This window comes from Giraffa tippelskirchi, chromosome 7, assembly GCF_054371585.1.
Source record: "Giraffa tippelskirchi isolate mGirTip1 chromosome 7, T2T-mGirTip1v1.2.pri, whole genome shotgun sequence".
Lineage (NCBI taxonomy): Eukaryota > Metazoa > Chordata > Mammalia > Artiodactyla > Giraffidae > Giraffa > Giraffa tippelskirchi.
This window is the reverse complement of record NC_137281.1, coordinates 137318677-137343333: the sequence shown is the minus strand read 5'-3', so window position 1 is coordinate 137343333 and position 24657 is coordinate 137318677. Positions and strand designations below refer to the sequence as shown.

At 43.7% G+C, this 24657-nt stretch overlaps 1 protein-coding gene across 3 annotated transcripts in view; it reads left to right on the top strand.

The window, feature by feature from the left end:
- The window catches only part of SPTB (spectrin beta, erythrocytic), a 128862-nt gene that overhangs the window by 9922 nt on the left and 94283 nt on the right, over positions 1–24657 (top strand). Inside the window, exon 1 of one of the 3 annotated variants that reach the window (XM_081509920.1) lies at positions 10023–10869. The exons of the other annotated variants lie outside the window; for them this stretch is intronic. The gene's annotated coding sequence lies outside the window, so the exon portion shown is untranslated. Of the gene's footprint in view, positions 1–10022; positions 10870–24657 lie in introns of those variants that run through there. 3 annotated transcript variants of the gene reach the window in all.

Below are 24657 nucleotides of genomic sequence, written 5' to 3'. Positions count from 1 at the left end.
TAAAACTTGTCAGATGATAGCTGCCAACAAAGCCACCTTCTTAGTGGGTCACAAAGGTGTCTACTCCCAGGGGATCGTAACTGGATACTGCTCCTTTGGATGAAGAGCTTTCTAGTATGCTCGAGCTCAGTCTCTCATCCCCTCTTCGGATGGTATTGCATCTAAATGTCAGAAACGATATTTTTATTTGCCCTGTACTGTACAGTCCATGGGGTTGCAAAGAGTCGGACACGACTGAGCAACTTTCGCTTTCACGTTCAGTGACATAAGCACATGCTCATTGTTGTGTAACCATCATCACCATCCATGTCCAGAACTGTTCTCATTTTCCAAAACTCAAACTCTCTTCCCACTAAACACTAACTCCCATGAATCACCTAGCAACCACCACTTTACTTTCTGTCTCTATGTATTTGAGCACTCTACATGCTGCATGTAAGTATTAATAGAATCAAATCATACTGTATTTGTTCTTTTGTGACTGGCTTATTTCACTTAGTATGTTTTCAAAGTTCACCCATGTTGTCATATGGGTCAGAATTCCCTTCCTTCTAAAAGCTGAATAATATTCCATTGTATGTATTTTTTCACATCTTTTATCTGTTCATCCACTGATGGGCACCTGAGTTGTTTCCATTCTTGGCTGTTGTGATTAATGCTGCTATGAACATGGATATATGAACTTCTTTTCCACAATCTGCTTTCCCTTCTTTTGGGTATATACTCAGAAGTTACCCCAGTATATTGCTGGATAGTTTTATTTTTAGCTTTTTAAGAAACCAAACCATGCAGTTTTAATATTTCTCCCTGATATTTGTTGTTTTCAAAGGGAAGGACAAAATCTGTTAACACCCTCACCTTCGGGACTGAACTGATCTTGAAAATTGTTCCTTTGAGAACTCTGCCTTAAGTGGGTAGTTTGTCATCAAAGTTCTTCAGTTTGTCCATTTATTAGTTACCTGTTTTTCAACTGTAGACTTTTAGAGGACAGGCAAGAGATGTTTAATTTGTTTTGTAGAACATGGAGCCCAAGCTCAAGGGGTAAGGGTGTAAATATTACATGATGATTATTTCAGCCAAACTGTCTCCTTGAGCTGAATGATAAGAGTTTGGGTTGCTTCCAGCTCCTTTTCTCTTGCTGTTTGCCCTTGGGCAAAGAACCTTCTTTTCTGACATATTTTTTCAGTGGTGTGTGTGTATGTGTGTGTGATGGCACCTTAATATTTATTATTATCCTTTAAATTGCTTCAGATTTTCTTGTAATGATTGAATGTTACCTCATCTGACAGCCCTTCTCCTTCCCCAGGACCTGGGGTAGCACCGAGTGCTTCCTCCTGCTTATTTTTGAGCACCTTTCTCATTCTTTTGTTACAGGAAGGATCAACTTGTTTTTTAATTCACCACTTGCCTTCTATACCTTTAGGCCATGCTTCTTGTGATGGGGAACAGGATGATGGGGAATTCTTTTTTTTAAATTAATATTCCCAGCACCTAGAGCCATGCTTGATTCGTGGAGGGGAGTGACTCAAAAATAGTTATTGATTAAAAAAGTAAAGACTAATGAAATATTATTATAACATATAATAATGAAACATTACTATAATTGCATAATTAGAATAGTGAGTTACTAATTCAACATTTATTATGTGCTGGCACTATGCTCAGAGTTTTTATATGTATTTGTTATTTCTATTATCATCCTAATTAGATGAAAAAATCAGGCTTAGAGAAGTTTAATTACCCCAAATTACATACCTAGAGGATCAAAGCTAAACCCTGGTGTATTTTTCTAGAGTGTTCGCCTGGAGTCATCACACCACCATATTTGGATTTACATCAATATTCCAAAGGTCTTAATTCTAAGAGTTTTTTCTTTTATCCTGCATCTTTAATGATCTGAATTTGGAGAGATAATTAGTTGAATACCTTTATGTGTTGCTGTATATTTTCAATGATTTACTTTATAGGCTTGAATCCCCTGATTAGCTGTTAATAAATAATTAATGTTGTGAATCCTATTTCTGAAATAGTTCTTTGACATCTGAGGATGAAGATGCTAATTAGTATTTTACAATATACCCGCTGTCTTAAGGCAGCTTTCCATATCACTGTTCGAAGGGGTCTGATATTGTCAAACACAGTGGCCTCCTTCTAGACCCAAGTCCCAGGTTTTCTGCAATATTTGACAGGTAACCACTCTTGCTTTGAAACTATGCCCTCTCTTGGCTTCCTTTTTTCTCCTCTCAGCTTGCTTACCTTTGTGTCTTTCTGGTTTTTTGGTTCCTTCCTCTCTGTTCTGTGCTAAATCGCTTCAGTCATGTCTGACTCTTGGTGACCCTATGGACTGTAGCCCATCAGACTCCTCTGTCCGTGGGATTCTCCAGGCAAGAATACTGATGTGGAATGCCATCCCTCCAGGGTATCTTCCCAACCTAGGGATCAAACCCATATCTCCTTCCTCTCTACCAGTTTGTAACTATTGGGGTGGGCAATGCATTCAAATCTGTATTTCTAGCCCCAGTCTCCTCTCTCAGTTCCAGGTCTGCCTTCAAGCTGTCTACTAGCTGTCTCCATTTGGCTGTAACAAGAGGTCCAAACTCCCCATGTAGCAATAGGACTTCTCAGTCCCCTTCTTTGCCTCCAGACCTGCTCTTCTGCCCTTTTTCATAGCTAGGTTCATGTTGTCACCATCCTCCCAAGTAAGAACCTCAGCAACTTTGTAGTTTTTCTTCTTTTCACACTTCTACATCCTGTTGGCTGCCAACTCCTATTCATTTTTTCTCTAACAATTTCAAGTTAGTTTCTTTCTTTCGATTTCCACTATCCCTATTCTTATGCTTGAATAATTGGCCTCCAGCCTCTGTCTTCCTAACCTGATCTCAGAATTATTTTTAAAAACATGAGACTGAGTCATTCAACTGCTTGAAAATCCTTAGTGGTTCCCTGTTGCCCCCAAATAAAGTTTAAACCGCAGACAGGGACCTTTGCAACTTGTTCCAACCTTCTTCCCAAGCTTCATTCCGTCTCCATTAACCCCACATTGGGATACAATGTTTTTTTTTTTTTTGGCCACACTGAGTGGCATGCAGGATCTTAGTTCCCTGACCAGGGATTGAACTGTGTGCCCTGTGTTGGGAGCTCAGAGTCTTAACCACTGAACCACCAGGGAAGTTCCCATTTATCCCACATTGGATGCTTATGACTGTTTAAACTTGGGGTGCATTTTCATGCCTCCATGACTTTTCTTCTGTTGTTTTCTAGGCCTGGAATATCATTTTCCCTTTCCTTGGCCTTGAACTTTTACACAAATACCGCTAAAGGCCCTGATCAAACATAACCACTTTGATTCTTTCCCTCTTCCCTAACCCAGGAAGACACCTCACTCTCCTCTGAGTTTTTACGCGGTCACTTTTCACATGGTACCCTGGCTGCTTGTATACAGGTGTGCCTTTCCTTTAGATTATGAGTTCTTTGAAGAAGAGATATTTGTCTGGTGCCCATGGGTGCCTAACTCAGGGTCTGGCTCATGTTTGATGCTCAAAAAATGCTGGTTGAGGGAACTTCCCTGGTGGTCCAGTGGTTATGATTTTGCCTTTCAATGCAGGGGGGCGCAGGTTTGATCCCTTGTTGGGGGACTAAGATCTCACATGATTGAGTTGGGTGATAGGGGAAGTTTTAAGAATATCCAACACAGAGAATAATCCCCCACATTTTGACCTATAGAAGATTGTGAAGAAGGGTTAATAGGAGGCACGGGCTGTTGACAGGGGTGGGTAAGGAGTAGAGTGCATGCTTTAGACCTGAGGAGGCTGTCTTCCCACCTCTGTATTCCCTGATTGCTTTTCGCTTAGTGGAGGGAAAAGTAACCTCTGACTTTTAAGTTACATCATCAGAATATGTGTATTGCTAGAAAAATTTAGTTACTCATCAAGAATACAGTCACTCCTACCTCATTTTTCAGTGAATATTTGAGGCTGACCCTCAGAATGTAGCTATGTAAAGCTCTTTCAGTGGGTGTTTTAGGCCAATATACACAAGATTTGCTTTATAATGGTGAAGAGTTAAGAAAGGCATTTCAGAGGAAAAAAAGACCCCAAGATTCCTGTATAGAGATTTTATTTTTTTCTGGGTGCATTTAACCTTTGTTTGTCCTTAAGGCATGTCCAAGCAGAAACAACCTTGTAAAATATTACAGCACTTATTTCTTGGTATGTTCTGCCCTCCTTTTGCCTTACCCAGACAAAAAGTGAGTTTCACCAGGGTCTGGACTCCCAGCATACTGCTTGCTCAGGCCTTTGAGAGTGTTTTGTTTCTTTCAACAAAACTCTTTGTCATGGACACACTCCCACTGCAATCCAGCCACTCTGTTCTTTTGCTGTGTTCTGTGCCCAATTGATAGGAGTTGGTTTTTAGCTTCCAAAGGCTATGAGTGGGGCTGCTAGGCTTTTATAAACATGTGCAGAGGTTCTGAGGGGAACCAATAAATGAAAGGTCCTCATAATGCCTTGGAAAGGGACCACCCTGGTGGTCCAGTGGTGAAAACTCCCCGCTTCCACTGCAGGGGCAATGGCTTCGACCCCTGGTAGGGAAACCGAGATCCTGCGTGGTACAGCCAAAAAGATTTTATTAAATTGCCTTGGAAAGATGTGTCTGGGATAAAGAAGGCCATAGAGGGACCCGGAGGTAAAGAAACAAAGGAAGAAGCGACTGGACCAAGACAACCAAAGACCCCAGGGAGCCCTGAGGGGCATAATTAGGTCAGTGGTGAGCAGACAACAGCCAACAAATCTGATGCAGAAGTGACAGCATAGGGTCAACTCATAGCAACCTCTAGAAGGTCTAGATAGAATGGCACAGGGGTCAGTGGTCACTGTCCGTCTCAAGGATTACTAGGTGCCATCGTAAAGGCTACCAGCAGGCCGACTACTGGTTAGTGGCCTGGCTGCATGCTTTTTGAGTGGACAAGCCTTTTTCTTTTATTTTTGGGGATGATTTACTTTGTAGTACGTTAGCTGTGCTCTTGTCTCGGTTTTCTCATTTAAAATCTAGGCTACTGCTGACGGCTCAGGCTCTTCCCTTCTCTGCAAGGTGGATGTGTGCATTCTGTACGTGCTTTCTGCAACTGCTGGGAAATCTCGATGCCCAGACACTTCAGGTCTGAAGCAGGAGGGTCTCTCACAGTAGAAAGTTATCAGAAGAACAGAGGTGTTTACAGGCACAGAGAGTGAGGTGCTGTGTTAGAACCAAAGCAGACTGCTCTGGGGCAGCAAGTAGATACCCTCTGCAAGGCAGGGACCCGCACCTGTGAGGACACACGAGGTCACTTGCATTCAAAGCCGTGTGTGGTCACTTTGTCCAGGAGACTGGAAAAATACTCGGACCAGCAGCAGGTCGTTGGGTGAGCTGGTAGGTGCGTAGAAGAGCAGGTAATTCAGTACTGTGCCCTCAATGTAGCAACTCCGGCAGCAGCCTCGGTTTAGCTGCTCTCACTGCTTCTGACCCAGAAAACACTCAGAAAATGACTGCAGTGAGACACATCTGCAAGGTGAAGCTTTCAGTCCAGGTGGGGGGAGGGATGCGGAGCTGATCCCAAGGATTCAATACTTACTTCCTAAATGTGCTGGGAGTGAGCGTGGTTTATGCTCCGACCCAGGGGAAGTCACTTTACATCTCGCCCTGTTTCCACCAGCCAACAGCGCCTTCTGCTTGTTTTGCATAAGCCTTGTGCCTCCTCTGCGGAAGAGGCAGGGAATGAACTGGGAGCTATAAAACTCCTGGCATCATAAATCTTTGCAAACAGCAGTCTAGTGAGCAGTGTATTTGGTTGGCAAGTAATCATCACAGTCTATACTTGGTTTCTCTGCCTGTGAAATGGTGGGAAAGCTTTCTCATTGAAATGTGAAAGAGGTCAAAATGAAATAGTGTATTTTCCTTTTTTAAAACCTGATGCTTAAAGCATCAAAACAGCTCAAAGAGAGATGTTCTACAGATAAAATGTACTCTCTGAGCACCTTGCAGACATCCCCTAATAACCTAGAAATTTTCTCCAAAGAACATCTGGTTCAACTCCCTTTTTTATAATACCAGTAAGGGAGATCTGCAGAGGGAAGGTGGTTTGCTTGAGGTTGCAAAGTTAGCTGGTTGCAGGGCTACAAGTAGAACTCAGTTCTCTTAATCTCTCCCTGTTTCTCTGCCTCCCTTTCCTCCTCCTCTTCCTACAGCTCTTAAAAGCTGGCTTTAAAAAATTGCAACGTGAACACATACCCATGATAAAAATAATTCAAACAGTGCAGAGGAGTGTGAATGGCACTCCTAGACCTATTACTGGAGGCAACCACCATTAACCATTTCTCATATATCCCTCTAGAGATTTTCTAGGCATGTATAGACATATACACATAGATATAGGTTATGTGGTTGTGTTAGTGTATGTATGTGCATATATTTGTGTATGTGACACATACAGGTTTGTGTATGTGACACATACAGTTTTATGTATGTGCATATGTAAGTGTATATAACACATAGAGGTTTATATATGTACATATGTTATGTGTGTAACATATATACATGCACATCTGTGTTTATGTATGTTGTGGCTATTTTTTGTACTATTCTGTACCTTACCCTTTTCATTTAATGATGAGATGCTTTGGATGTCTTCTGTATCAGATTATTAGATTGCCCGCTTTCATTCTCTTTTTTAAAAAAATTATTTGTTTGGCTGCATCTGGTCTTAGTTGTGGCATGCAGGATCCAGCTCCCTGACCAGGGATCAAACCCAGGCCACCCACATTGGGGGTGCAGAATCCTAGCCACTGGATCACCAGGGAAGTCCCACCTTCTCACATTCTTAAAAGCAGTATGGTATCATATACTCCTATCTCTTCATGATGACTTTAATATGTACAAGCAGCACCGTGGAGTTTAAGTCTTGAATTTGTGTTACTGATGTAATAATATTTTATATTAGCATCCGGGGGTGGGGGAGAACTTTGGTCAAGGTCAGATGGTTTGAGAAATCTGAGACCTTGCTTCTGTTCCCTGTTGCTGGTTAACTTGTGGGCCCCTGTCATATGTCAAGTATCATGCTTGGGACTTTAAGTGCCTTAACTCATCTAATTTCTCACAACAGTCCATTGAGTTAGATATAATTCCTGTTTTACTGGTGAGGAGGTTGAGGCTGGTCAAGCCAACTTCGCTTAAGGGTCACACAGTCAATCAAGTGCCAGACTCCAGGTTTGAACCCAGATCTGCTTGACTCCAGAGCCTTTTTCATTGTCTGCAATCTGGGACACTAGGAAGAATGGTTATAGTGGGTTTGAAGTTCAGTTTTCATAGCTTCCAAGTTTTGTTGGCATAGACCTAGCTAAGGGTCTACTTAGGAGGCACTAGTGGTAAATAACCCACCTGCCAGTGCAGGAGACGTAAGAGACGAGGGTTTGATCCTGGGTCGGGAAGATCCCCTGGAGGAGGGCATGGAAACCCATTTCAGTATTCTTGCCTGGAGAATCCCATGGACAGAGGAGCCTGGCAAACTGCAGTCCATAGGGTCGCAAAAAGTCGGACATGAGTGAAGCAACTTAGCGCAGCACAAGGATCCTCTGCACACTCCAGCGATGATGCGGACGACCAAGCAGCAGTGGAGCAGAGAGAATGATGTTGAGAGGAAGGACAAGAGAGGGCTGCATTTCAGGGCACAGTACTGTTTGTTATGAGCTAGACTGTGAGGAAAATACAGAGGTGATTGACACACAGCTCTCTGCCTTGGGAAGTTTCTGGTTTGGCAGTGGGAGAGACTCATGTGGGACTGAGCGTATCACAAACTGCTCCAGGGTCTCTAGGAAGCTAAGATTGGTCTGCACAGGGATCCTGGGAAGGCAGCCGTCACTGAGGAGCAGCCATCTGAACTGATCCTGGAGACAAGTGCCAGTTGTCCTCTGGCCACAGAGGGGAGAGGGCATTCCACAGGGCAGATGAGGGCACGTGGGACATAGGAGTCTGGTATGGCTGCAGCAGAGGATGAGGTAGTGACGAGGGGCCTAAGAGGTAGGCTGGGGTTGGACTGTAGCAGCCTTGAATGCTGTGGAAAGAGCCTGTAGTTCAGATCCCAGGTCCTGGAGCAATCTCCAGATATTTGAACGTGGGAGTGATATGGTGTTCCTTGTGTTATAAGACATCCTGAAGAAATATAGAGCTTCCCTAGTGGCACAGAAATATAACAAAAGGCTCAAGTGGGTCCAAGCCAGGGCAATGGAAATGGAAGGGAGGGGATGAATTCAAGAGATTCTGAGAAGTCAAAATGAGAAGTCTGATCTTCCTGTATGAGATCAGACCCGTTGTTTCTCTTTGTGAGCCCTGACACATAAAGGGTCAAACATGTTAAAATTTGCCAGTATCCTATATTAAATACAATGTTTTTGCTGCCAAAAATATTTGAATGGATTTTGGAATTATTTTTTAGCAAGTATATTAGTTTTTTTAATTGAAATATAGTTGATTTACAATGTGTTAGTTTCAGGTTTATAGCACAGTGATTCCTGTATATGTATATATAAATAACATACATATACATACATATATATGTGAATGTATATGTGTATATATATATATATTTATTTATTTATATTGCTGTTGTTGTTTAGTCACTAAGTCACTTCCAACTCTTTGCAACCCCATGGACTGTAGCCTGCCAGGCTCTTCTGTCCATGGGATTGCCCAGGCAAGAATACTGGAGTGAGTTGTCATTTCTTCCTTCAGGAGATCTTCCCATCCCAGAGATCAAATCTGTATCTCCTGCATTGACAGGCAGATTCTTTACCACTGAGCCACCAGGGAAGCCCATATATATGTATACATATTCTTTTTCAAATTCTTTTCTCTTATGGTTATTACAAAATATTGAGTATAGTTCCCTGTACTATACAGTAGGTCCTTACTGGTTATCTATTTTATAGAGAGAGTGTAAATATGTGAAGGACAGGGAAGCCTGGCATGCTGCAATCCATGGGGTTGCAAAGAGTCAGACACAACTGAGCAACTGAAAACAGCAATATGTCAGTCCCGAACTCCTAGTTCATCCCTCCTTCCATTGATATTATTCTTAATTTTGATTTTACAGTCTTAATTTTATGCTTTGGCACAAGTCAGTTTGTTTTCAAGTCTTAGAGTATTTTTGCCAGTCTTTAAAACTCAGTGGCACTGAAGTAGAGGGGAAGGGGAGCTAATGAATATGACAGCGTTCTCTAGCTCAGGTGTCTGGCATATTGGCGTTGCTGATTTACTGAGATTTCCGTCTTAGAAGAAGGAGCGGCTCTGAGAGTAGGGAGGAGGCTCAAGGAAAAAGTCCAGGTGACCCTGTGGAGTGGGAAGTGTCAATGGCATGTTTCAGTGCAGCTGCTGCAGTGATTCTGGAGGCCAGAAGCCGCTGGGGCTGGGGGTGTTGATCTGACAGCCCTCGGTCAGCCCAGAAAGAAGAGAGGGTCACATGCGGGAAGAGAGCAGACTTTAACTTTGAGTAATACCCACATTTAAGGGATGGGTGGAGGATCTAGAGAACATGATTGTGATGTAGCAACACACTGAGGATGAAGGGACCAAGGGAATCTAAAGCCATGCAAATCCAGCTTCAAGAAAAGGATGGTTAATAGTGTCTGATGCAGGAGGAGGCTGAGAGGAAAGGCTGGGAGGATGCCGTTAGCCATATAAGAGGCTCAAGTGACCCTCAAAGTTTTAGTGGAAGGTTTCACTCAATTATCAGGAATGAGAGTGAAGCCACGGTGAGAAGCAGAAAGTGGTGAATGCAGACCACAAACAAAGTTTGGAGGGATATGATTTTGCACTGAGAGGTTGAGGAATCTTTGGAAAGGACGTTGGACTGAGAAAGGATTGGTGGCTGGTGGAAGTCTCTGGGGGGCTGAGAAAGCACTGGGTAGTAAGGTAGCCGACCAGCCTGGTCACACCTGTGCCCTGACATTGATGAAGTGTGATCTTTATTTTTTTCGGCTCCAAAATCACTGCAGATGGTGACTGCAGCCATGAAATTAAAAGACGCTTGCTCCTTGGAAGAAAGCTATGACCAACCTAGACAGCATATTAAAAAACAGAGATATTATTTTGCTGACAAAAGTCCATCTAGTCAAAGCTATGGTTTTTTCAATAGTCATGTATGGATGTGAGAGTTGGACGATAAAGAAAGCTGAGCGCCGGAGAATTGATGCTTTTGAACTGTGGTGTTAGAGAAGACTCTTGAGAGTTCCTTGGACTGCAAGGAGAACGAACTAGTCCATCCTAAAGGAAATCAGTCCTGAATATTCATTGGAAGGACTGATGCTGAAGTTGAAATTCCAATACTTTGGCCACCTGATGAGAAGAACTGACTCCTTGGAAAAGACTCTGACGCTGGGAAAGATTGAAGGCAGGAGGAGAAGGAGACGATAGAGGATGAGATTGTTGGATGGCATCACCTGCTCGATGGACTTGAGTTTGAGTAGGCTCCGGGAGTTGGTGATGGACAGGGAAGCCTGGCATGCCGCAGTCCATGGGGTTGCAAAGAGTTGGACACGACCAAGCAACTGAACAGAACTGAACTGAACTGATCTTGCGAAGGTTATCAAGCATTTCCACATACAAAGCCCCATGATGGGATCCCAGTGCATCCCACAGTCCTGTGAAGCTGTGAGGTGACTCTGCTCCTCAAAAACAGGGGCTTTATGTTGACGGCTTGTTTTTTTGTGCCTAGCATGGGATGATGGATGCATCATTGTGTATTTGTCAGGGTGCTGGTGGACTCGGGCTGCCTGTCCCACAACATGCCGAGGCAGGCTCCATCCCTTCTCTTTTTTCATGTTCTACTGTGGGACATATGAGGTAGGTGCTGCTCATGCAAGTTGGGAAGCTTAGTTATAATGCAAACATTCTTGCAGGCACACCTTGTGCCTACCTGCAATTCCCTTCCCTTTTCTCAGTGGCCCACCATCTCAGGTCCTGGCTCTCTTAAAAATGTGGACAAGTAGGTTTGCACTGGGACTCCTTCTCTGCCTCTCTGTGCCGAATTCTGGGGCATCTCTGGACTTTCTGTAGAAGCAGGGAAAGAATATATGATGATCCTTAAGGAGAAACAAAGGGGCTCATTCAATGAGTTGGTGAAAATTGAGTCTCCTTTGTTGATGGAGATAAGAGAGGATCTGGTTTCCTGAAAGCTCTCTGGGTGTGAAATGCACTTTCTTTGCTTGGTTCATGTCACTAGGGGATTTCCGTGATGCCCAATGAACAAGAGGGATCTTTGCTAGGAAGTCCAGCTCCTACCACCTCAAGCTGTACTTCGGGGAAAGGCAGAAACCCAAGGATCAGGCTGTATTTTGTGTGGTTCTCTTAGATTCTAAGAGTATGAAGCATTTTATTCAATGGGAAGAATCTGACTTATGTCTTGGCAGTTTTACCTTTCCTGATTGTGACGAGGTGGGAGACTTAACTTTTTATTTATAGTCTTTTCAGGGATACTTATTTTCTTTTCTATTTATAAATATCGTAAAAAGTTTTACTAATGTTAAATATTGCAGAAATACAGACCATAAAAAATGAAAGTTCCTCATTATCTGCCTTCCTTATCTGCTAGATAATCATTCACTAAAATTTGATGCATATTCTGCCAATATTTTTTACATATATGCTAATAAAATATATGGTTGCTATTTATTTTTACAGAAAAGGATTTCTATTATGCATATTATACTGTTTGACAGTTTACATTATTTTACTCATCAGTACACAAGGTCATCTTTCCACGTATGTATACATGTATATTTTCCTCATTCAACATGGTTTCAATGTATGAAGAAACTGCACTACTTAACCATTTCTTTTTGTCCATGCAGCACAGCTTGGCAGGATCTCAGTTCCCCAACCAGGGACTGAACACAGGGCATGACAGTGAAAGCCTGAAATCCTTAACCATAGGCCACCAGGGAACTCACTTAATCAGTTTTTTTTTAATTTACTTATTTATTTACATTAAGTGATATGTTAGCATCCAGCATGTAATATCTCTTTTTAGTTGCAGCATGAAAACTCTTAGTTGTGGCACATGGGATCTAGTTCCCTGACCAGGGATCGAACCTGGGTCTCCTGCCTTGGGAGCACGACATATTAGCCACTGGACCACTAGGAAAGTCCCCTAACCAACTTTTTTTTCTAACCAATTTTTAATGATGCCAAATTAGATTATTTTTATTTTTGTGTTTTTTGGCTTTAATCAATAATACGGAGCTTGTTTTAAACTCCTGGAAGCAGATGAGCTGTTTAAGCTAAAGTGTGCATGCATGCTCAGTCATGTCTGACTCTTTGCAACCCCATAAACTGTAGCCCGCCAGGCTCCTCTATCCATGGGATTTTCTAGGCAAGAATATAGGAGTGGGTTGCCATTCTGCCTCCAGGAGATCTTTCTGACCCAGGGATTGAAGCCACGTCTCTTGTGCCTCCTGCATTGAACAGGCGAATTCTTTACCAATGAGCCACCTGGGAAACCCTGTTTAAGCTAAAGGGGCTAGAAAATGAGGCCAAGTTTGTTGGGGAAGTAGAAGGCTGTCTCCATGATTCTCTCCATTCTCTCCTGACAGACAGGATAGGGAAAGACCTCTCCTGCAGCCCAGGGCAGTCCCCTGCCCCTTCTCCCCAGCAGGACCCTAGCACAGACATTTTGTTATGAAGCGTACTTGGACCAGATTACACTGCCATTTTGTTTCACTTCTCCTGCTTCCTTCCTTCCTTCCCGTCTTCCTTCCTCTTTTTTACTCAGTGTCCAGTTGCAGCTTCCCTCCCATTCTCCTCTCTCAGTCCCCCATGAGTGTCCAGGCTCTGCTGCCTTCTTCTCCCACAGCCGGCCTCCCACCACTCCTGACTTTGATCTCATTTTATCCCCTGCTCAGGTTTCCGGTTTCTCTAGGTGGTGCCCTTGTTAGTATCCTCTGGCTTCCCCCATGGTCTCATCTGCAAACTATTTTACATCTACTGCTCTCCCAAGTCACTTGCCCTTCCCTTTAAAGAATTTAATATCAATACAAACCAAGCTTAACACAGCTGCCCCTTTGCCCCACGTGCCTGATACTTGTCCTCACCCTTTGTTCACTGTACTCTGAATAGTAAATTTCCATTCCTCATGAGGCAACTTCATTTCTAGTGGAAACTCCTGCTCTGTGTTGTGGTAGAGAGAGTACATGCCTTGGCTATGGCCTGACCTGGCTTCGAATCAAGGTTTCAACACTTACTAGCTCTGTGGCCTCGGCAGATAATTTAATCTTTTTGATCTTCACTTTCCTCTTTGGTAAAATGGAGAATAAAGATACCTACCTTGCAGATAGGATTGCACTATGAACTGGATAAAAATGTGTGTCAGATGGCAAATGGGAGGTGAGCAAAAATGATAGTTGCTATTGTCATATAACTTGGTTTCTCTTTTGCAAATTTGTTAATTTTTAGTTAATCTCATAACGTGATATAAGGGGTCAAAGAACCAATGTATCCAAGGTTCTACTAGAAATGGATCCTATAATGATGTGTAAAAATTTGAACATAAATATTTGGCCAATATTTTTGGCAATAGTAAACAACATATTAATAATTAATAAAATGAAAATTTGGGGCAAGAATTTAGATGTCTTTTTTAAGTCCCTTGTGCTAGAAAGAAAGCATTTGTATTTTCCAGAGAATGGCAGTTTCCATTTATCTAGAATGGTTTCTAGAATCTGGATTTTTTTTCTCCCTCTGAGGTCCAGCAACTGAGTTGAAGAATGCTCTTCGTGGTTTAACCCTTGCTACAAATGTGCATAAAGAGTTTCTCAGCAAAGACTTTCTTAGTTCATTTGGGAGTTTGTCACAGATTAAAATGGCACTGGTTTTCTGGTACCCTCAGAAACCAGCGTGCTTTGGTTCCTTGCAGAAGGCCTGCTGGATTTTGTGGTTTCATGCACAGCATTCTGGAGTCACTTGGTTTGGAGTCCATTCTTCATCTACTGATTTCTAGTGCTAATCCCCCAAAGTGATGCACTGGACAGCATGGGCAAATGATAAGGAGAGTAAAACACAGGCAAATTTTCTTCAAGTCCCAAAGGAAAACCAAGCTCTTTGTTCCCTGCACACATAGATCGTGAACTGGTCCAAGTCCTCCAGCAGATCAACAGCAGGTAGAACTTGCTTTTTATCTCTTGTGCCAGCGAGGCTATGGCCTCTTCCAAACTTGGAGTGAGTTGTCTTCCCTCTCATGCCGACTAAGGAACAGATTTTGAGGACTTCTGTTCTCTAGGCAGAGCCCATTTCTTCTGAGGTGTTTTGAATTCTCATATAGACAGGCATTCCATGAAGCCTGGGAATCTTTCATTGCCCTGGATGGAGGGGTTAGAAAACTCAAGCAATTCTCTTTGTAAAGTTTGCTCCTGCTGATCCTTTGGGGGCAGGTTGGATAGTACAGTCTCTTCCTTTTCAAGTGGAAGAAGGCTTTGTGAGTAAGAGAAATGACTCAAGAGCATCCCAAAGTTACCATCAATCAGAAGGACTGAATTTTCCCATCAAAGCCTGGTGACTCTTACTCCCTGGCTGAACTTGGCTGAGCCTTGAGGGGTGTCGTGCTGAGCTCACTGAGCAGATGGCTCAGAGGCAGGTCTGTGCAGCTGACGAAGTTAGTTGGTCTGATGCAAAGAGGGGAAGAACTTGGCGGTGCCCCCCCCCCATCTTCCCTCTCAGGTGGCGGTTGTTCGGAGTCCTGGGGAGGAGGTTCAGGGAGGGATCTTGGCCTGACCTTGTAACCTGAGCTTCCGGAAGCTCATGTCTGTGGAGGTGAGCTGCCTTGTAGAACAACAGCAGGCCTGTCTGCTCCTGAAGCCGAAGCTGAAGCCGGGTGCCTGGAGAGACAGCCTCCCTGGCTTCACTGCTCTTTGCCTGCTGAGCCAGTAGAAGCTATAGACCCAGCGTTAGCCCGTGGCTTTCTCTTCCCTCCCCCGAACCAGGCAAGGAGGCCCCGAGGCCCGCTGGGCGGTGTGTGTCCTTGCCATCTGCCAGGCCTCACTCCTCGGGCCAGAGCCTGGGCTTCCGCCAGGGCTTCCGCGGCTCTGCGCAGCGTCCACCCCTGCAGGCCTCTTGGTGACACCAGCCGGGGTCCCACTGGGGTCCCGCCCCAGTCCTGTGGGGCCATGTGGCTGAGAGAAGGTGGGAGGGGTTCCGAGCTTCCCGCCCTGCTGGTGTTCAGACACTCACCACAGTCCCTCGGTTGCTTGCTCTGTTTTGTGTGTGTCTGTGTGTGTGTTTCGACTTTTGTGGTCCCAGTGGCTGCAAGATGAATTGTGTCGAAGGTCCAAGTTTGGAGGCCACTTACTTAAGAAGAGCCTCCCTTTCTCTTCAGCCAGGTACATTGTCTTAGGACATAAGGGGTGATGATGTCTTGTGATAGAAATACTTTATCTAACACAATCTCTCTCTTTTATCAACTCGAACTAGAAAGAATAATTGTTTAAGGGGTTGTTTTCATATTTCAAAAAGAATAGTGTTCAGGGGGTGTGTCGGGGTCCCCGTGTCGGTGTACTCATTGAATCACCTAGACGTTTCTTCGTCTCCTGGGCATCTCCTTGAAGGTTGGTCTGTCCATCTCACACGTTTTCGCCTTCTCTTGTTACTTTTTTCCAAGCTGCTGCTTGCTTGTTTTGTTTATCACTCGTCCCAGCTTTCTGCTGGTTGGGAAGCCCTTTGCTTGGTTAGTGGCACATGGGGGTCACCCTTCTCTTGCACGGAGCCTGCTACTCGCAGGAGGCCCTGCTGTCACTTGGCCAGTGTGGTGGTGAGAGGCGCCTACTTTCTGGCGAGTTGCCATCAGTCAGTGAAGGGCCAGGGTCCCCAGGGTGATTTCACGGGGCGCCACTTCCTGAAAGCGGTGAGCGTGGAGCCAGGCCCATCTAAGGACGTCAGCCGCCCTTCTCAGCCAGCCTCTCTGCACAGAGAACTCATTTGTAGGCAAGTTTCTGGGGTGTGGTAGCGCTGTTGTTTTGTTCACCAGGAAATAATACCAGGTTTCTCCGTGTTCCACTTAGTGAAGGGCAGAGCCCTGGCCTGGAGCGGCGATTGTCTCCCAGATTCCCAGAGGGTGGGGTGAGCAGGGGGTGATTTGAAGAGCGTCCCTCTTACCCACGTGGCTTTCTGGGCCTGGCCTAGTGAGTGGGAATTCTGCAAAATCAGCTAAGACCTAAGCGATATAGCGAGTCCGAAATTGGACCCTGTCGTGGAAGGAGAAAGAATAGTATCCAGTCACGAGTCTGGAAGGTTTTGGCCCAATGATAAGTGCTGACGTGTGTACCATGGGAGACCCCAAGCTCTTCTGAATTTGTCATCCTTCCCTCTCTCTCGCTGTTTTCCTAGAGCCTCTAGACACGCCCAGGTTTCTCTCGCTGGTTAACTGTCCTCTGCCCTGCATCTCTGTCTTGTTATTGTTGTTGCTTTAGTCACTAAGTCATGTCCAACTCTTTTGCCACCCCATGGTCTGTAGCCCCCCAGACCCCTCTGTCCATGGGATTTCCCAGGCAAGAATACTGGAGTGGGTTGCCATTTCTGTCTCTAGGGGTCTTCTCAACCCAGGGATTGAACCCCTGTCTCCTGCATTGGCAGACACATTCTTTCTCACTGAGCCACTTGGGAAGCCCCACATCTCTGTCTACCCACCCTCAAAGCTTCATACCCTCCCTCAGCAAACATTGTGAAGGAATGGACTATACTTACGATTTTGCTGTCATTTATTCCACTCCCCACATCCCTGGGCTTCCATCCCCACAACTTTACAGAAACTCTTCTCACTGTGGTCACCAGTTGTGTATTACTAAAGCTCCCTGGGTACCTGATGTTGCTGTTTGCTCCCTGCTTCCAGAAATCCTTTCCTCCAAGACTTCTATGTATGGTCATCGCCTGCCTTCCCTTGTTCTTTTCTGATTCCTCCTCCTCAGTGTATCCCCAGGAAGGAGTTCCCCAGGGTTCCTCCTCAGCTTCCACTCTGAACACTTATAGCCTCTTTTGGGATGATCTTGCCCATTTTTGGTGGTTCTGATGCCACCTATTTATCGCTGATGATTCTGAAATACCTCCAACCCCGACGATTTCCTTAGGACTTGAACACCCAGCCTCCAGCTAAGCATTTCCCTTGGAGATCTCACAAGTATCTAGAAACTCTATTGCTGGCCTTGCGCAAGCTCTTGCCCCATTTGTTGCCTACTGATTATTCTTCCATAGGTATCAATGTAAGGGCCACTTGCTCAGGGAAGCTGTCCCATGTCCCCCCGGCTAGGTGAGGCTTCCTTGTTAACTTTTAGTCTAGTATTCTACACTTTTCTCTGCAGCATTCTGCAATTTTTAAATTATTCATTAATTATTTGTAAATATTCATTGGCTATTTGCCTCCTCCACTGCACTAAAAGCACCATGAGAGCAAAAAGCCTCTCTCTTTTGCTTCATTATCGCATCTCCAGCACCTAACACCATGGCTAACACAGCTTTAGGGCTTGATATGTATTTCTGATGCATTGAAGTCTTCATTCCTTCGCCCAAACTTCTTCCTTCTCTTGTAATCACCCTCTTGGTTAATAGACCCACTTTTAGTCACTCAAGGTGAAGTCATTGTTGAGTTCTCCCCTCTTCTAACTTTCTATTTCCACTAAACCGTCAGTATCCTGAATAGTTTTGTGACCTGATCTCTCTTCGCCACCTTGACTATCAGAACCCTAGTTTGTGGCCCACAGCATCTCTTGTCTCTGAGACTAGTCCTACTATAACATCCTTACCATCTTCTCTGGCTGTTATCTTGTCCCTCCCCTTGTAAATCAATCCCTCTACACACCTACCAGAGGGATCTTTCTAGAAGGCAAATCTAGCCACTCCATCCATTTAGAACCCTTCACTGACTCCCTGTTGCTCCATTTCCTTAGCATGGAATAGAAAGGCCAACTGTGATAGGGCACTTGTCCATTTCTCATCCTTCACCGGGCTCCTGGCAGTTTCCCATTGACTCCAGGCTGTTTCTTCCTTCCTTCATGCCTGGGGTATGCTTCCTCTTACTGGGAATGCCTTTGCCTGCCAGGCCTGCCTCCTCTTCTCCATCTCCCACAACTGCACCTGGATAACTCCTGACTCTGATCCTTACTCCTGGCTTCCCTGGTGGCTCAGATGCTAAAGAATCTGCCTGCAATGCAGGAGACCTGGGTTTGATCCCTGGGTTGGGAAGATCCCCAGGAGAAGGGAACGGCTACCCACTCCAGTATTCTGGCCTGGAGAATTCCATGGACAGAGGTGCCTGGCAGGCTACAGTCCATGGGGTCTCAAAGAATTGGACACGACTAAGCGACTTTCACTTCACTGATTTCCTACCTACCCACACTTGCAGAGGCCTCCTATACGCTTCTGCTGTGCTCCCATAAAACATTGGGTTTTTCTCTCTCTCCACATTGGGGTTACTGTCCAATGTAACCCCCAAACAGGGTTTTTATGACTGTCTCACAAACTCATCCACCAGCGCCTAAGAACAAGGACCAGGTTTTAATCATCTTTGAAACTCCCGTGCCTAGCAAAGTATCTGGCACTTAGCATGCTTTTTAAAGAAAAGAATGGATGAGCTCAGAGCAATGGGATTGAGGAACAAACTACTACTATTGATATTAATAGGTAATTTTTACAGTCTTTCTAGGTGCTGCAAATTTTTCTGAGTATTTTACATATTTGAAGTCCTTAATCTTTTATAACTACTTCATATGGTAGATAATGTTAGTATCTTCATTTATAGGTGAAGGAACCAAGGCACAGAGAGGTTAAGTTATTTTGACCAAAGTGGCACAGCAAGTAAATGGCAGAGCTGGAATTTGAATTCTGGCGGTCTGCTCCAGAGCCCTGGCTCTGAATCCTGTCATTGTACTGCCTTTCTATTAGCAGAGATAACATCCATGGACTTTTTAAAAACCATGCATCTAACTTGTGTTGTTCAGAGAGTCTGATATGGGTCTCTGTCCTTGGAGGGTAAGAAGAATCCCAAAGGGGGCTAAGCGGGCAGGGAATGGGTATCTCTAGACATTTCTCCCATCCAAGTACTAACCAGGCTTGCCTCTGCTTAACTTCTGAGAACAGACAAGATCAGGCATGTTCAGGATGATATGGCCTTAGACTCTCTGGGCATTTCTGTGAGAAGTGAGTTCCTACCAGGGAAGTAGTGTGAGGTTCATGAGGAATATGACAGTAGGTAGACGGAAAGCAGACCATATCAGGCCAGCTTGTCCCACATTTAGCACTTCTGTGTCTAATGCCTCAAAGACCACCTTCAACCGTCTGGTCCTTTGCTGCTGCTGCTGCTGCTGCTGCTGCCAAGTCGCATCAGTCATGTCCGACTCTGTGTGACCCCATAGATGGCAGCCCACCAGGCTCCTCCGTCCCTGGGATTCTCCAGTCAAGAATACTGGAGTGGGTTGCCATTTCCTTCTCCAATGCATGAAAGTGAAAAGAGAATGTGATGTTGCTCAGTCGTGTCCGACTTTTAGCGACCCCCTGGATGGCAGCCCACCAGGCTCCCCTGTCCCTGGGATTTTCCAAGCAAGGGTACTGGAGTGGGGTGCCATTGCCTTCTCCTCTGGTCCTTTGACTATCACTCTGTTGGACAAGAGTGGGAACACATTAAATTCTGGCATCTTTGGTCCCTCAGAGCAGAGTTTGATGGGAAGAAAGGGAAGGAGGAGAGAGAGAAAGAATGATGGCATCATTGGGAGAAGAGGCTGTGGAGAATAGGGAAACTGAGGTCCCCATAAAATAATTTAGCAGGCAGCCTAAAGAATGAGAAGAAAATGTGAATTGCTGGTCTTCTACTTGTTTGTCTTTCCCCGCACTTGGAGCTCACATTTGGGAGAAGGGATGTGAGGCCCGTAGCCCAGGCGACAGTGCAGGTCTGGGCTCTAGGAGCGGTGGGGTTTCAGGCAGGCCCTGGGTGAGGGGTCTGAAACATGAAGGTGTTTGTCAATGGGTGTGTTTTGATTATTAGGGATGGGGGGAACTGAGGAAAAGTGGACTGTTTTAAAAATAAAACTCAGTTGAACCAATTAGTTCTAAAATCCTGCTGAAAAGTCCAAAGATGGGATTGTAAAGAGACCATCCACTGGTACATGTGACCAGGGTCCAGGGAGGCATTTATCTTGTCAGCACATCCATTGTCCTGCCCTCTTCACAGGGGAGAATGCACGCGTTGGCCAACTTTTTCTGTAAATGGCAATGTTTTTCTGTATTTTTTTACTTCGCAGGCCACATACAGCCTCTGTCACATACTTTGTTTCACAAACCTTTCAAAATGTAAAATCCACTCTGAGTTCATGGGCTGTACAAAAGTACACTGGGGCTGTCACTGGATTTCTCCTGGTCTAGAGGATAACCCAGCTGTAGCTTCAGGCTCTGCCTTGTGCTAGGAGTGAGTACTCCAGAGACCCCAGGTTATGCTAAATAAACTTTGTCTTTGAGTAGTAGAGCCCTCATGGCATGAGATGGGTTAATACACTACCTCAGGAATCTTCAAACCAAATTTCTTGCTGTTTAGTCGCTAAGTTATGTCCCACACTTTGCATTCCCATGGACTGTAGCCTGCCAGGCTCTTCTGTCCATGGGATTTCCCAGGCTAGAATACTGAAGTGGATGCCATTTCCTTTGCCAGGGGATCTTCCTGACCAAGGAGGGGATTGAACGTGTGTTTCTTACACTGTAGGTGGATTCTTTACCACTGAGTTATCTGCAAGCCTACATACTGTGGATCAAATCTAGAATTCACTTTGGAGTTTCTGGTTATTGGTAAAGGTGTGCAGGATGCTGTTGGCCTTTACAAAGCCCTTCTTCCAGGTCTTTTGAGGGCAAGGGGAACACAGGTGAGTTTTGATGAATGACAACAGCAAATGTCCGACTCTTCTCTGAGGTTGACTTTATACTAGGAATGGCCCTCAGCTTAGTAAGTAAGGTGGGAATCCCTGACATCGGAGCTGGAGAAGGACCTGAAATGAGTAAGATTTCATTCAGTAGCCAGCAGTGTGAAATGTTACATTCTTAAGAGAGGAGATGCCCAAGTACTGCTTTGTCTGGATTGAGTTAGGTTTAGGTGCCCAAGTTTTAATGGGGACAAAAATTCCAATTACATTGTTACCATTGTTTTTTTTTCCCCCAGGGGACTAAGGAAATTTAAATGTTGCTTTGACTCACTTGTCACGTATAGAGTAGGTTTTTAGAATTATTGACAACAAAGAGAGTAACAGAGAGCTAACCCACCATTTGTCCAACCCCTACTCAATGGATGGAGTAACTTTGGCTTGTGTTTTCTTTTTCATGTCAGTTTTCAGGTTCATGGTCAACTTATTTTGAAGCCAATAGGAAGTATGAGTTTGGAATTCAGAATTTCTTTCTTTTCTCTTCTTCTTCTTTAATAAACTATGACCAAGGAGTCAATGACCAAGTGATATACTGACAATATTGCAAGAAACATGATACAGCCTTTAAGGGGATGGGTTTAGAATTAGCCTGGAATTTAGAATTTCTTAGATTTAGAAAAATTATACTGTGTTTGGGGTGGCATCCTATAACTGGGCATGGTATTTTGGAAACAAAACTTATATTTACATGAAGGTGGATAAATAAAGAATATAAATTAGCCTAACTTCAGTTCAGGGCAGACTCTGCCACCAAATGAATTACAAATTTTTCTTTGCTTTCAAAGCTTTTTGAATTTCAGAATTGTTGCAGATAAGGGATTATGATCTGTATGATGTCTAACTGGGTCTGAAAACTCTGTGAGTATAGATGTGTCCAGGTATGGTGAATGTATATAGTAGGTGCTCATTAAAAGTCCATTAATATTTTTATTAACATAAACGTGATATAAGTCAAGAGTGTTATGCTTCTGTTAAACAACCAGCTCTTATTTATTTTTCCATTTTTTTAAATTTCAAAGTGTATTTTCAAAAATGTTGAGTCTCCCTTATAAGCTGTAACTAAAACAAAAACTGCCTTGATGGATCATAGGTTTGAAGGTAGTAAATAAAGTAAAAGCAATTGGACTGTGAGTGTAGGTGGTTGAAGGACTGGCTAGTTTTATAATTCAGTAATGTAATATGCACTAGAATTGACTTATTAACAGTCAGTTAATGAAAACAATGTCAGAGGAGGTTTGTTGGGCTACAGCCTTAACTACTTATCTAAACCATGAACTGAAAATGACTAAGTGATGTACTGACAATATTGCAAAGTTGTCAACAGGAGAGGAACCATGAGGTCATACTTTCAAAACATCTGGCTGGCCCTTCACAGGGATAAGTCTCTCTGAGGAGGTCTCAGGTAGAGAGAAATGAGGGAAATTGGAGTGGGTATTAATGAGACCAGAAAAAAAAAAAGGAATGTGATTTTTAAGGATCCTCAATAAAAGCCAAAAGGATTTGGATGGTGATATTAGAACACAAGTAGAGTAAGAATGATTTTCTTTAAGTGTGTGTCTATAATCAGACTTCTATCTTTATATTGAAGGTGAAATAGGAGGAACCATCCTTTGGCTGTTATTTTTTTAAGGTAGATTTAAATGGCAGTAAAAGAATTAAAGTAAAACATAAAACTTATAAATGTGATGGTTGTGAGTCATCAGAAGGGATCATGAAAAAGTGTCACGGACGCCTCTATTCTCAGAGGATGTTTAAGGGTGGCCTTCGCTGTCTTGAAGGGTATCAAAATGAGGGCACAGATGAGAGGGCTGACAGCATTTTACAGGGAAGGTAAAATGGTCACCTGGTCAGAAGCTGTAGTGGAAGTGGAGGTGTGTGTTGATGTGGAATGCCTCCCTTTGCCTACTCATCCACAGGGTGGCATTGAAGAAAACAGGAAGCTTGTTTTCTCTTTTTTCCCCTATTTTTTCCTACTTTTTATTCATATTTATTCATTTGTTTTTATTTCAAATTGAAGTATAGTTGATTTACAATGTTGTGTTAGTTTCTGGTGTACAACAAAGTAAGTCAGTTACACATATACATATATATTCTCTTTCATATTCCTTTCCATTATAGTTTATTACAGATTATTGAATATAGTTCCCTGCACTATACAGTAAGACCCTTGTGGTTTATTTTGTATATTGTAGTTTGTATTTGCTAATCCAAAACTCCTAATTTATCCCTCCCCCACCCCCTTTCCACTTTGATAACTGTAAGTTTGTTTTCTATGTCAGTGATTCTGTTTCTGTTTCATAGATAAGTTCATTTGTATCATATTTTAGACTCCACATATAAGTGATATCATATGGTATTTGTCTTTCCCTGTCTGACTTCACTTAGTATAATAATCTCCAGGTCCACCCATATTGCTGCAAATGACATTATTTCATTCTTTTTATGGCTAAATAGTATTCCACCGTGTGTGTGTGTATATATATATATATATATATATACACACACACACATATATATATATCACGTCTTCTTTATTCATTCATCTGTAGATGGACATAAAGGTTATTACCATGTCTCAGCTATTGTGAATAGCAGAAGGCAGCTTCTTTTCAAGAGCTGGTCTGCTCTGTCCAACATAATGGCAAAGGGTGGCTTCCCTGTTAGGCATGGATTCCACAGTGAGTTTCAAGAAGTTTATTTAGACTCTGGCTGAAAAAGGAAGGGACTATAACAGGTCAGCGCTTCCCAACAGCTGGCACTGTGTCTCATGGTAGTAAATGCTCTCACTTTAGGCTCTGAGACCTGCTTGCTGTTTTAACTTAGGAGTTTGGTGGTTCCTCCCAGCTTGGGATTTACATTTCTGAGTTGATGTTCTGATTCAAGGACAGTGTGTCCGGAAGGAGCCACAGTCAGTCTGTCAAGGTACCTGAAGTCTAGATGAATAGGCTTTTCTCTACTCATCCACTTATTCCCCAGTGCCCACTGGATCCAGCCTGGAAAAGTCTTCCTAGAAGCCCACATGAGGGTCCTCTTAGCCTGAGCTCTGGTCTATAGTTGTAGAGTGCTATCTGCAGATATGTTCTGCCCATTCTCCTTTATATGACTGGACCACACCTTCAAATGGGGCCAGGATTTTGGTCTTTGATGTTTCTTTGGGAAAAGACCAGCAGCCAAGTTGGTTTAAACAGGCCTGTTGAATCATTGTTTTCTAGTGAAATTCTATTTCAGTTACCTGGGACTTTTTGAACTTTGTTGTGCTAAAAAGTGGTTAGGCTTGATGCTGCAGAGCTTGTGGAAAACTGGGGAAATCACACCTGGAGATGCTTCGACATATAGCCAAGTGGCTTTTATGGCTGTTAAGATATACGGGGGCACTTCTCCAGCAGTCCAGTGGTTAAGGCTTCTCTTTCCAGTGTAGCAGATACAAGTTCAATCCCTGGTCAGGGATCTAAGATCCCACATTCCTCGGGGCCAGAAAACCAAAATATAAAACAGAAGCTATATTATAACAAATTCAATAAAGACTTAAAAATGGTCCACATCAAAAAATCTAAAAAAAAAAGACATATGGGGATGTGGAGCTACTGGTGGATGGTGAGCTCCTGATAGCTTAATGGGCTGCCTGCAGACCACCCTAAATCTTGATATCCATGCTTTCAACAAATGCTTCTATACACACACACACACACACACA